Below are 14063 nucleotides of genomic sequence, written 5' to 3'. Positions count from 1 at the left end.
CACTGTACATCCCCTTCCCCACTGCAGCTGGACTAGTGATAGCCACCGATTTCTCTCCCGCCTCCCCATTGCACAGAGGGGAAGAAATATATAGGTCCATGAATCAATCTAGATAATGGGGAAGGCTGAAAGTAATAAATAATACAGTAACAACCCTAAACTAATGAGCTGTTGCTAAGGTACATTTCACAGGCTCATCCTCTATATAAAAAGTCACTAATAATCCCTTGGTGTAATCAGATGATAAAGCTTTGCCATAAGGCAACACCTGTGCAATTAAAACTGCAGATTCTTTTGCACGTTTCATTAATTTCAGGATTTTGTAAAGGCACAATGACTGCACTAATAATCTAGTCTACTTGACTCCATGTCTACTGGAAACAGGGTGTCTAATTAGGTAAAGGTAATTAATTAGAGATAAATGGAGCTAATCAGACTCAGTTAACACTAATTCTCTGAATTAAGACATTTTGGGACACCTACTATTCTGCTGCCTTTGATATTTTCCCAACAAACAAAGAGTCAAAAAGGGAAAAGAAAGCATTTCTTGATGTCATTTCAATGGGCAGCAACAGTTCTGTAAATGTATTATTAACATGAGTAGCCTGACTAAAGTAAATAAAAATATAAACAATTAGGCATTATTTTGGGGGACTTGGAATCTTCTGGGGACAAAATGAATCATTCTTTCCATTAATCTAATTTAGGGGAGTGGGGTGGAGGTAATTCAAGACCCCTAACTCCCTGTAATTTAAAAATAAAATCAAGGCTTTTCCCCCAGAATTTGGACATCATTTCACATCAGTCCATATTGTCTTTTTGCTCTTGGTCTTCTTGGTTCAAACATCTTTAGGCTGCAATCAAGCGGTGGTGGTTGGTCTCTGGAGTTCAAGGCTTCTTCTTTGAAGAGAAACAGCCAGATTGCAGACCCAACACAATATTCAGTGCAATAGATAACGTCTGGGTTGATACAAAGAAAAGCAATGCTTGCAAAAGGGGAAAGAGGGAAGGTGACTACACTCCTGGCAACTTCTTCCCTGCCTATCAGGTGTCATGCAAGGATCAGTGGCTCCTGCTGAATAGGGTAAGTTTTGGCATGGACAGGTAAGGGGAAACACCTGCTGAAACTTGGATGAAGATGCCCTCCATTAGTAGAAAATCCTATCCTCACCTCATGGCCCATCCATGCAATCCCTGATCTCAGGGGACATGTCCCAGGTGGCTGGGCACCAATGATAAATGTTGCTCATTAATTTGTTCTCTTTTTCTCTTACATATGTTTGTTTTTATACTGTTATATTTATAAGATTGGACTGAGGCAAAGGGTGTAGCCCTATGATCCCTAGGACTGAAGGACCCTACTATTATGCAGATCCACCTCTCCAGATGAGGGATAAGGTGACTCATTATATTAATAGAACAAACATTTAGTTCTTGAAGTCTATTGCTGGGCCTGGCTTTATGTTCCATTTCCTTATGAAAAGGGCTGCACCAGTTGTTCAGGTGTATAACAGTCTACGGACATATCAGTTTGGTAATGACAATTAAGCAATCATATTCTAAAGTCTAATGCTATCTTGAACTAAATATTTCATTAAATATGTCAATCACCATTCCCCAACATTTTGTCTCTCAAAGCACAGGTAGTAAATTCACTTTTATTAACTTTACACCTGACAGTTCTTGCTGCATGAATTTTATGCTGCTTCTATACAGTTAAGTTCCATTGTGAAGCCATCATAAAACAGTTCTACCTGCATAGGTTTTGAAAACAGAAAACATTGACTAATTAAAAACTGCCATCTCTCCCATTGACTTATCCTTATTGATCATATAATTTTTTCTTTCTTGACAATTCATTATGAGTATAATCAGATATAATTAGAGAGTAACTTCTTTTCTATGTTACCCATTTCTCCCCTCCAAGTCTGTTTTTGAATTATTTATATTCTACTTTTGGAACTGACTTAGTCAATATGAACTGATTTGTAGATATGGCATGGTGGAGTGGATTTTCTTCATGATGCCAGAAACCTAGCATAAAATTTTCAAACATGTTTTAGTATTTGTGCAAACTCTGCACCTCCTATAATGTACAGTTGCCTAAACGTTTAGTCCTCTGCTGAGAATTAAAGTTACTTTATCCTAGGTACAATCTGTACTAAGCAGAGCTGCAGATAACACATCTGAGTGAGCAGAGCAGGTGATCCTTCATTAACCTGTTTTATACAATACGGTACACTTTATATCAGGGAGAACACAGACTGTAGCATTTTGCATTCAGCAGTGTGAACCTGGCTTTAGAACTGGTGTTAAAACATACAGAGTAGGAAGCTGAAGATTGAATCAGCAAATGACTCAGTTGGTACTGCTGAATCAGGAAGACAATGGTGTGATCCAGTAACTGGCATATCTGCACTGGCATAATTTTATGCTATGGAATGGCAAACAGTATCTTGGCTTACATATTACAGCATTATTATTATTATTATTATTATTATTATTATTATTATTATTATTATTATTATTATTTGCCTGCAAGTGGATATGTAAGAATTAATATTAGGAGGAAAATAGTAACTTGTTATCTTGCTAATTTTTTAAAACGTAATTAATTCATTGATATGTTACTTATTTCCTTACCGATGCTACTTTAAAAATCCTAATGGATCTAGCAATTTTATTATGTCTCCCAAAGCAATTATTGCTCCCCAAAGATAAGAACAAAAATAATCAACAATTCTCATTGCGGGGGAAATGTAAGACAGTTAGCTGTCACTGCAGTTATTTTTGCAAAAGCCGCATCCTTGTATCTTTGTTACCCTCAAAAGTAACTTGTAACAGGCAATGCCATTATTTGAAATGATTTATTTCCATGCTATGGGGAAAACATGTTATTACTAATGTTAATAAGACATTATTAACATAAAGACCAGTTACATCATTAACTGAGTTACTAATAAGTCTTCAAAGGCTTAAAATGTTTCCTGACTTGTACAGTGTAAAGCCACATAACAATCCTTCATGACCAACCAGTGGGTTGCAATCCAGTATTTGTAAATCTGAGATACAGATTGTTTGAAAGAACAGCCTCTTATCACAAAATACATAGTAGTAAATCTCAGAAGGACACTGTAATCTGTGGGGGTAATACAAATAAAAGCTATTGATCGGGTTCTGATTTTTGAAACTACAGGAGGCAGGGCAAGCTTTGTTCTTTTCAATCTAACCCTTGTTCCTTGCCACTAGCTGGAAGTTTAAAAATTTTGGTTGGTGGTATTTTAAATAACCTTGATTCATAAAAGTGTTTGAAAAGGTTTCTGAAATAAACACAGTAAATGAAAAAGAAGGCTTGCTCTGGGAATGAGATCCTGTTAAGAGATTTTTTTTTTTTTTGCCAAGAGCAAGTTCTGACTGCTGAGTTCCACTCCCCTGAAAGGGGAATTTATGGAGGAAAAGAGTGAACCTTTTAACTCTGGTAGGGCTGTCAGACAGTGATCTACTTCGACACAGAAATCTTAATTCTGTTAGAACAGTCAACAGAAACAGAACAGGTCCTTTAGTATATTTGGATGAAGAACTGCACTTGGGAAGAAGAGGGCTCCAAAACAGGGGATGTTACACAGTTTAGACAAGGTTCTTGAGTGCAAATGGACATTGGTATAATCCAACAAGATATTTCGTATGTACTTAAGCAAAGGTTGGGGAACTACTTTTAAAAGTAACTAGTCACTGTTATAATCCTAACATCTCACAGTACTTTGTTACTGTTATAGTTGCAATTAGAAAAGTAATGGCTCACTTCCCATACCACATAATAGCTTAGGTAGTTACTTTTAGTTGCTTTAAGAACCCCACAGTGCTGCAAGACACTGGTCTGTTGTAAACACATCTTCTCTTTCAACGTACTTTGGCCTGTTACAGACTGCCAAAATAAAGCTGCTTCGGGTCTCTTTGGAGGTATGCTATTTAAATGATGCATGGGTCCTAAGAGTCCGGAGGTCGCACCAAAGCCACACTCCATTCCTAAGCACTGGAGTGCAGCTTTGGTGCAGCTTCTGGATTCTTAGGATGCATGCATAATTTAAACAGCATACCTCCAAAGAGACCTGAAGCAGCTTTATTTTGGCAGTCTGTAACAGGCCTATGTCACCTCTAAATCCTCACCAGGGAACCAGGAAACAGCAAGAGACCACTTGAACTGTGTAAAAGTCCCTCTCCAGTGAAGCCATTCAAAAGTAACTAAAACATTATAGTTTTACTGTAGGACAAGTGAGGTGACCCTTTGTTAAATTGCAACTGGCATTTAATGTAGTTGTACTGTCAGTATTGGAGTAGAATTCAGATACATAGCCATGTTAGTCTGGAAAGTATCAGTATGCAAAAGGATGGATCAGAAGAAGTAGACCAAGACTACGAAAGCTGACACTACAACTTCTTTCACACTGTTAGGAGTTTACTGCATGGGAGGGATCCTGTGCAAAAACGGGATTTAAAACCCCCCCTGCAAAAGCAGATTTATTATCAGACAATGTCCTGGTTAATCCAACATTAACCTGGACAGAAAGTAGAAAAGACACGCAAAAGCGTAAATGATTTTCAGATGATGTCATAGTTCAGGTGCATTAATGTGACATTAATCCAGCTAGAAAGTAAACAAAACATGATTATTTTTACTTCTGGAAAAATCCTGAAAGTAAAAAAGAATTGCATTTTGTTGGCTTTCTAGGGCCCATTCTCACTAGCCCATTTGCTCTTGATAGAACTGGGTAGATCCAGTTGCCCCCAAACCAAAACAGCCCAGTTACAAGTGCCCATTACCTTTACCTCGATCAGGGCAATTTGCCCCTCTGAAGTTCACATTTGCAGTACCGCTTTAAAATGGAGCCTCCTTTGTTGTCAATTAAATTCACTTCCGCTTTCATCAAAGGTGACATATCCTACAGCCATTGGCCAACCAAATGGGTGTTTTCCCCCCTCCTTTAAAAAAAACTGGCAGCAGTGTGGGCATATTCGATCAACTTGTCAAATTTAAAAACCTCCAGGTGTGTGTGTGTTGTGTGAATTTGGGTCATTACAGATTATGGCAACCCTAAAATGTCTTCATTTATCCTGGGGTTTTCTTGGCAAGATTCGTTCCAAGGAGATTTGCCATTGCCTTTCCCTTGAGGCTGAGAGAGTGTGACACCCCCAAAGTCAGGGGTTTCTGACTCTGAATGCCAGCCTCTAGTTTCCCTTCACTTCCAGCCCAGCATTTCCTCCTCTTTGGAACCTCTTCCCTTCCCTTCCAGCCCAAAGCATTTGCATAATCTGTCACAACAATAACAACAACAACAAATGCCGCTTGCAGGGGAGGCCACCTGAATGCCATCTCTGCATCTGCTTTCCCTCCGCTTGTCACCCCAGAATGCCACTTCTCCTTACATACACACATGTGGCACAAGCATTCACACATTGTATCAAATTGCCAAATTGAAAGGGAAACATTTGTAACATTCTCATTGTAGCATTTTCATATTACACACAAAAAATAATTTTAAAACATGCCACTTGCAAAGTGATGTGCCATGCCGGCAGCAAGCAAACAAAAGGGAAATGTAGCACAAGCGGACCCATTCTGTCAATATGTATCTACCTGTAGAACATGCATTCGCATAATCTGTCAAAAATAAAATTACAAAAGAGAGAGAGAGAGAGCGCTGCCTGCGAGAGGGAGGCATGTTCTGCCCAGTCCCCTCCCTCTGACCTGAATACATCCTCTGAACTTGACCGGGGCCAAGTTCACATTTGCCGGCAGCAGGGAAGAAACGGGTTTTCCCAAAAGACATGGGAAATAATCCACTTTAGGAAAAAAACGCTCCAAGGGGGATTTGCCCTGGATCTAGTGTGAAAGACCCTAATTCTGATGTGTTTAAACCAGTGCCAATGGGAACTTCCGACTTTTAATCTGGGTTACAAATCGGTACAAAAGGTAGTCTGAATGGCCCCCTAGCTGGTTTAATGTTGCATTAACCCCGAAGTGTCTGAAAATCAATCGTACATTTGCATGTTGTTTTAGGGTTTTTCCAGGTTTGAAACCCCATTTTAAATCCCATTTCTGCATGGGATGCCTCCTGTGTGATAAACTCCATAGGTCCAAAGGTGCTACAAGATCCCTTGGCATACTGCCATTACTGAAGAAAATAATTACAAGTAATTCCTTGTTTGTAACTACTTATTTCCAAGATGTACTCTTAAACAAGAGAATGTGTTCTTCTGAAGAGATCCTGAGCCAATAAACTTGCTTCCAACATTTAAAATAAGGTTGTAGAACTTTTGCCCTATCGGATGGTTTGGACTTCAGAAGCCCAAGACAGCTTGGCCAAGGTAAGGGATTATGGGAGCTGTGCTCCAAAATATCTAGAGGTTCCCCATCTGTGATTTATATTTGTGAGGGTTTTGTTTTTTTAAAGAGTAGACAATTTTAAAAAAGTAGACAACCTTTCTGGCTTGGCCAGTAAATGCTGAGTCTTTGTATACCTTTGGGTTTTATTTCTTTCATTTCTTTCTTTTTTAATATAGGACCTTGAAATGGCATTTCCATCCAGCCCTTAAAGCACCTGTGCCTGTCTGAAACTGAAGCTTATGCTTGCTTATGGTGATTATAGCAGAATCTTAATATTTAATGTTCAGCAATGTAAGACATCAGAGGATACTCTGAAAAGTGGGGTATGCTACATGTTTTTGACTCAGTTCAGAACTGTTAAGCAATGTAGGTGCTGCCAATTCTGCTGTGTAACACTGTGTTACATCTCAGTATGGGTGAGCAGTCTGTGGCACAAATACATGTAGGCTGCCTCGATGGCTGCTTTACTCAATGAAAAGCAGCTTTGGAAGATTGCATTTTGAGGGTGGAAGTGCTTGGGAGAGGACTCCTTAACTTCTTCCACAAATGGCGTAGGGATATAGCTACAAGGGTGAGATGGGGTGGCAAAATGAAGACTTTATGCCCCCCCCCCCCGAAAAATTCTGCCTCTGCAAATAAAATTTTCCTTCAGGCTAGACATTTCTAACACTGCAGAGAATGAGACCCTGAAAATCATTCATGTTTAGGGTGCATCTACATTGTAGAAATAATGAAGTTTGACACCCCTTTAACTGCCATGACTCTAACCTACAGAATCATGGGATTTGTAGTTTTGTGAGGCACCATAATTTGTTGGCAGAAAGGGCTAAAGACCTTGTAAAACAACATGTCCCCGGATTCCATAGGATGGAGCTGTGTGTTTGTGTGTTGTGTGCTGACTTATGGCAACCATACAGCGAACCTATCATGGGGATTTCTTGGCAAGATTTGTTCAGAGGAGGTTTGTCATTGCCTTCCACTGAGGCTAAGAGAGTGTGACTTCCCCAAGGTCACCCAATGGGTCTATGGCCAAGCGGAGAATCGAACCCTGGTCTACAGAGTCATAATCCAACACTCAAACCATCACACCATGCTGGCTCTCAGGATGGGGCTACAGCACTTAAAATGATGTCAAGCTGCATTATTTCTAGAGTGTAGATGTACCCCTAGATTTCTAACATTTGCCTGTCCTTTTTCTTTGGATATCTAAATTTTATTTCTAAACAGCTGAAAATTAAGTTCCTGCAATGTTAAACATTTGGAGAGGGGGCCTCAGGAAAAATTTCATTTTGGGGGCAGAATACTAATGGGGCAATGCCCTTATTTTTGTATCCCCCACCCTGGAATTACATCCCTGGCCAGGGAGAGAAGACATGGATCCAGAAGATCTTTTGTTAGCTCAGTGTCCAGCTATTCCCTGATCTCAAACCTGGTCTAAATGAATTCCATGCCACTGTGTGCTGTGGAAAGGAATCCTGTTTCATTTTTTAAAAAGTTCCACGGTGGGCAGTTCCCTCCCTGCCAACAAACTGCAACTTTGCTACATCCATGCTGTTGGCAGGAGCCCTGCAGGACTTGGGATAGATTGAAGTCTCTGGGATTGGAGCCCTCCATCATCAGAATTTCTTCCCATTAACATCATTTGCTATTTTATTATTTTTCTAGCTTGTTTCTTGCTGTTATGTGCCTTCAAGCCAGCTCCAACATAAGGAGACCCATTCACAGAGCTTATTCAGAGGAAGTTTGCCACTGTCTTCCACTAAAGAGGGTATTATTTCGCCCAAGTCCCCTTCTCAACCATGGAAACCCACTGGGTGACTTTCGGTAAGACATACCTCTTCAGCTTTATAAGAAGGCAAAGGCAATAGAAAACTCCTCTGAATAGATTTTGGCAAGTAAACCCTGTGATTGACATTAATAATTAAACAGGGATGGGAAATAATTCACTGTTTGTTCTCTGGAGGGATATTTTAAACTTTCCATCAAGTAGCCTTTAACAATCAAATATATGTGAACACAAAAAGAGAGGAAGAACATTAACCTGTTATTAATAACGTACCCTTTCTTCATTTCCAGCTATTCTTCTTGGCTTTTGACAGCTGTTTACTCAAGTGATATCAAAGTAAGTTTCCCCACAGCCAGTAGTTATAATGCAGTCTATAATCCCCCAACTTGTCAGCCACTCACTAGATTCTGTGCCAGGAATTGAACTGAAGTTCTTAAAAACAGTGGTAGGGTCTCCATCCCCCTCTTCCTGCACTGACTTAGAAACCAGCAGGCCATCTTCACATCTTAATTTCTCTTTATCTAAGCACAGAAAAGGAGAAAATGATTTTAAAAAAGTGTAAAGTCAAGGCCAGACTCTTGTATTTTTGCTTCTGTTATATCTGCCCAATAAATATCTTTACAAAGATAGTTATTGATGTTCTGATTTGCTGAGAGAAGCATTACAGATCCATTTAAAATAAGGACACTTCCATGGATTAAGGAAATAAATTTGATTGCAGTAATAAAGTGTCTTAGGGACTTTAGGAGATGAAAGTCTTTTTCATTTTTGTACTAAAGTAGGCCATTCAGTTCATACAATGCATACCCATCCTCACAAAAGACAAGGAGTATAGCTATGTGCAGCAGTAGTAGCTACTCTGTGGTGGAGTTTGATGTGCTGCATTTTTCTTACAACACATACCTAAGTATTTCTACTCAGACATAAGTTCCATTAAGTTCAATTGGACATACTCCCATACTCAGAGAGTATATGTACTCCAGTGCTGCAGAAAGGAACTGCACAGGACATAGGTAAAGTTATAAAAAGGGATAAAAGGTGACAAAAAAAAAATTACCCAGAGGCATGGCTTGACACCATGCCATGCAGTCAGGCCATGCACATTTGGGCCTTCCTGAGAGTGGCCGATGTGGACAGTGGGGTTTCAACCTACTTCCAGAAAATGCACTTTTTCATGCCTGTCTGTTCCAGGCCTAAGCATCATAAATGCCTCTACCCCTGGTAACCACAAATAGTTCATAGCATGCAGCCATGGTGGATAAAATACAATTACAGCTCTAGAGCTTAAAGTGAAAATAAACACTTGCCCTTCCTTAACATGATTCCACAGGTGCCGCAAAACTGCAGTGGAAACTTTAGGTTGGTGGTGAAATTACATTCCCAGAGTTGTAAAATTTACAATCCCTGGGGTTGTATAAAGACTTTCCACCATGTAAAGGCCCACTGTCCCACCACACTTCCTTGAATCATCTGCAGAGCTACTGCTGTAGATCTAGAACAGGAGAAAAAAGGACGCAAGAGGCTTCAGTCAGATGTTCAGAATGGCCAAGGTCTTTGGAAATGCTTTAGGCAAAGGTTAATGGCAAAATGTGAATTTCTTTTAGCAGAGATTTAGCTGCTAAACTGCTGGCCAGATTACTGGAAACAGTAGAGTACAGTAGCAGCACGGGTGTGTGTGGTGGTGCAGCCTGCACTGGGTGACACCCCAAAGAGGAGTGACACTCAATTGGGCTCTCTTCCTTCTATAGGGTGAGGAGGAATGAGTCCCCCAATCTGTAAAGGATGTTTCCTGATACAGGGAAGGCAGAAAGAAACCATTCTAGTTCTCTGCCCCACTGTGACCTGGCCATTCCACCCCTTCCCACAGCCTAGACACCAGCCTGTCTGGCTAGAGCTGGTCCCTTCCTAAAGAGAAAGTTCATGGTGGGCCCTATTTTGTCTTGGCATCTGCTTGACTGTCCAGCCTCCATGAGAGCAGGGATGGCAGGGAGGAAGGAAAATAGTGGGAAATCTGTTGGGGGAGAAAAGGTTTGAGAGCATCTTCTAGTCCTCCTCAGCACCCCCATCAGTCTTTTTGGTGGTCCTTCCAGGGCTGCTCCCATCGCCCCACAATCCCTGCCTTGGGTTGTCAGGTTCTGCTGCTGTTGAAGCTGCTGCTGCCACTTGGAGTAATCAAAGGCTAACGCAGCTGCTGATTTTCCTACGCAGCTCTACCTCACCTATGGGGAAGCCCAGGGCAGCCCCTTGCCCCCACCCATGCTGCCCATGCTGCCATCAGAGGAGGTTCCTGCAGTAGAAAATTTTAATGTTCTTAGTTGTTTTATTTTACAACTGTTGCCATTCCGTTCAGTGATATACGAGAATTACGACTGATGAAGAATATTATTTAAAAATGCATTCCTAAGGATTCTGTATGGTTTGGTATGGGGAGGTCAGTGGAGGTGGGGAGAGTGGTGACACCATGAGTTACTACACCAGGTGACACCAACCCATTTGACGCCAATGGTAAAGTCACCTTAACATTCCCCAATGCTGTTAGAAAAATGATGGTTTGCAAACAGTCCTGGTTTCTGGGTTACTTCTCTAAAGGATAACACAGTATAATATCTGAGAAGTGAATTTTTTACAAAAACCCACCTCTGTCAGTTATCTAATGCTTAATGGAGATGACGTTCTTAAATTTAATAGTTTGTTTTATTATCAGCGTTTTGGATGCAATTAACTAAGGATTTACTTAGGGAAGACAGAAGACCTGCCTTCTCCTTGCCATCAAGTTTTTTAAAAAATATATATTTTATCATGAAGAGGGGGAGGCAGAAGCTCTGTCAAACCACAGGCCTTCTCCCTTGGTGCACATTATTAGAGTCTTTTTTAGAGACAAGCCAGCAATTTTGCTGTCATTGGTCTTGTTCAAATAGACTCTGTTTATTTATGCAGTTCACTTGAGGAAGGATATGGAAGGGAGGTTCACCACTGAGCAGCTGACATGGAGGCTGCACACTCATCTGAAAATATCCTCAAACAATGCACTGTCAGAGAGAGTTCACTTTAAGAAATATTGCTGATGGCACAGTTTGAGCCTCTCTCCTTCACTATGATGCCAATTTATATTCCTCTGGCGGGGCAGAGGGAATGTAATGTGAGGGGAAATTAGGTATCTTATCCTCTTTGGACAATGGGACCACTTGAAGAGACCCAGTGAAGTTGACAGAATTACTTTTTGAACTATAGCTCCTAGAATCCCCAGCCAGCATGGGCCAAGGTAAGGCAAAAATGACGCAACACATTGTTTTCCGTTACCTAACTGACCAACTCCTTAAACCCAGATGGCAGGGCAATATGGTTTCTTTTTTCACATTCTATCCTGCTGCCCTCAGCCATAATGAGGCAGCTGCCTCAGTTAGCAGACATGCATTGCAGGGCAGGAGGTCTCAGTTAGCATACTGAAATGGCGGATGCTGTCCCATACTGAAATTAGATTTATTTACCAGTTTGGTCAGCTTTTGCACACATAATTAGGGCTATGACATATTAGTTCTTTCCCCACAAAGCTAGGAAATGACACACTGAGGTGAATGTCTATAACATGCGTCCTGACTGTGATGAAAAGTTATTCTATGCAATTGACACAACTTGTGCTTGCTTATTATTTGCTCTTCATCCACATTTTCCTAGGTATGTGTGGAATATTTGGTGTCTCAGTGCCTCTTTTAATACTGTGAGGCTAATTTTCTGCATCCCCCCCCCAAACCAGTGGTTTTCAACATTTGTGGTATTTTCTGGGGGGGGGGGGATTGATTTGCACGAAAACCTGGTATTTTTTAAAAGTAGAACTACTTTGTGCAAATACAGTACAGCATATCTTGTGCAATAATGTAGATCTTGCCAAGATCTTGTGACACCAGATGTAACTTCAGCAGTGGAGTTCCCTCATTGTAGCTACGTACTTTTGATGATGACACCCACTCAAAAACCCTACATTGTCAGCCATGTGGTGTCCTAATTGAAGGGTTTCCAGGTTGCTGCTGGTCAGGTCACTAGAAAATGATGTCTGCAGCACTATGCAGGACCTTGGAAAATCTTCATCTGAGACACTGCTAGGCTGGAAAGGTAGTATTTGGGGAGACACATTCAGTCATTAACAGCAGTAACCATCCAAAGACATAGCAGTGTTAGTCTGAAAAATCAGTGTGCAAAGGGATCTTGTAGCATCTTTGAGACTAACTGAAAGAGAGAAGTTGGTAGCATGAGCTTTCATAGACTTGAGTCTACTTCCTCATGAACTCCAAAAGTTATGAGATCATATATCTGACTTACAGTTTTATAACCACTGAAAGGATGCAATTCAATGTTTTTGCAAAAATGAATTTTTAGCAAAGTAAAAATTAAAAAAATTAAAACCTCACAATTTGATGGTGGTGGTGATAATGATGATGCACAAAAAACTTTGGTAATTCGATCCAGCGGAGAGCAAATGTTCTCATGTGAAAAAGTGTATTAATAAAAGATTTTCATCTCTACATTTTGCCTTGGTCTTTCAGGCCCCAATCCAGATGGACAGGATGGAATGCCGGGAGCCAGCAAACATGGTCCATCTTCTTTTGTATTGTCTTATGAACCACCTGAGCATTACCTTATCACTGGAGGAATCTTTCTGTTGATTTATCACCACCTGTTTGCTTACTTCCACAGCTGTCAGACTAGTTAAAACTGTGGGAGATGGGCATCTCTGTCCTTGAGCTAAAAGATAAAATTCTCTGCAAAGGAGCAGAAATTATTCTGCAATGCCCAAAATAAATTGTGCAGGTTTCAACACTCTAGTATTGATGGAATCCTATGTACTTGCTTCAGCAAGGGCCCTTTCACATTACACAACTATAGAACTATGATCCCCTTAACTTCCATGGCTCAATCCTATGGGATTCTGGGATTTGCCCTTTAAGGAGTGGTACTTTGAATTCTCAAACAGAGAGCTCTAATGCCTCATGAAACTACAGACCTTAAGATGCTGTAGAATAAAACTATGGCAGTTAAAGTGGAATCATAGTGCTACAACTGTGTAGTGTGAAAGGACCTCTGATTGGGGCTGTGCCTTTTCCTCTGAATATTCTGAGACTGCTGCTGAGCAGGGTTGGTCCTACCATTGGGCAGAGTGAGGTAGCCATTTCAGGCAAAACATTGGTTATTTGATTATTTTGTTATTATTTTATTTTTGCTGCCAGGTATGAGGCAAAGGTGGTGTGATGATTATGGGATTATTATTATTATTAGCTCACATGTCTAAATAATTTGACTGACCTATCCAACTCATCCAATGGTACCTTGACTTGGGTGATATTGCGGCCAATGCCATTTGTTACTCTGCTTCAAGCAGCAAAATGCCTCAGCCTATCCCTCCCTTTAAGTAGAAACGTGTATTATCAAAAGGTTGATCTCCTCAGACTTCAGCTTTTTGGAAAAGCTAAAAACAAAACAAAACCCTCCAATGTACATTAATAGAGATTTTCTCAATTTTGCCACAGTTTTAAATAACAAGTACAAAAAAATAATACCGTTATCCTTTTTCTTAATTTCTTCCATATTGTAATACACTAAGTTTGATGGTGTTATTGGGTTGAAAGGAATATGCTGAAAGTATCCATCACCAGTGTGAATTTAACTGAGGATATATCTGGAATGATTGAAAAGTCCCAAAATTTGTTTCTGTTCTTTCCAATTTTATCTTGAGTTAAAATAAATTGATCCAAGGAGCTGGTATAAAAAGTCTCATATTGACAGCTGTGTATGGATTTCCTAAATAAAATTAGAAACAACAGGAACAAAGTCTGGGACTTTCCAGTCTTTTAAATCAATCTGGATACACCATGAGTTGATTCCTTCTAATATTATAAT

General features: G+C 40.3%; 1 long non-coding RNA gene across 1 annotated transcript; it reads left to right on the top strand.

The window, feature by feature from the left end:
- Nucleotides 1-842: 842 nt before the first annotated feature.
- LOC121930098 lies at nucleotides 843-13715 on the top strand. Its single transcript, XR_006103816.1, has 5 exons — nucleotides 843-1084; nucleotides 6562-6637; nucleotides 8051-8209; nucleotides 8462-8507; nucleotides 12713-13715. It is a non-coding gene; the product is annotated as an uncharacterized LOC121930098 (long non-coding RNA).
- Nucleotides 13716-14063: the final 348 nt, after the last annotated feature.

Source organism: Sceloporus undulatus, chromosome 4, assembly GCF_019175285.1.
Source record: "Sceloporus undulatus isolate JIND9_A2432 ecotype Alabama chromosome 4, SceUnd_v1.1, whole genome shotgun sequence".
Taxonomy (NCBI): Eukaryota; Metazoa; Chordata; class Lepidosauria; order Squamata; family Phrynosomatidae; genus Sceloporus; species Sceloporus undulatus.
Note: the sequence above shows the minus strand (reverse complement) of the source record. Positions and strands in the feature narration are given on the sequence as shown.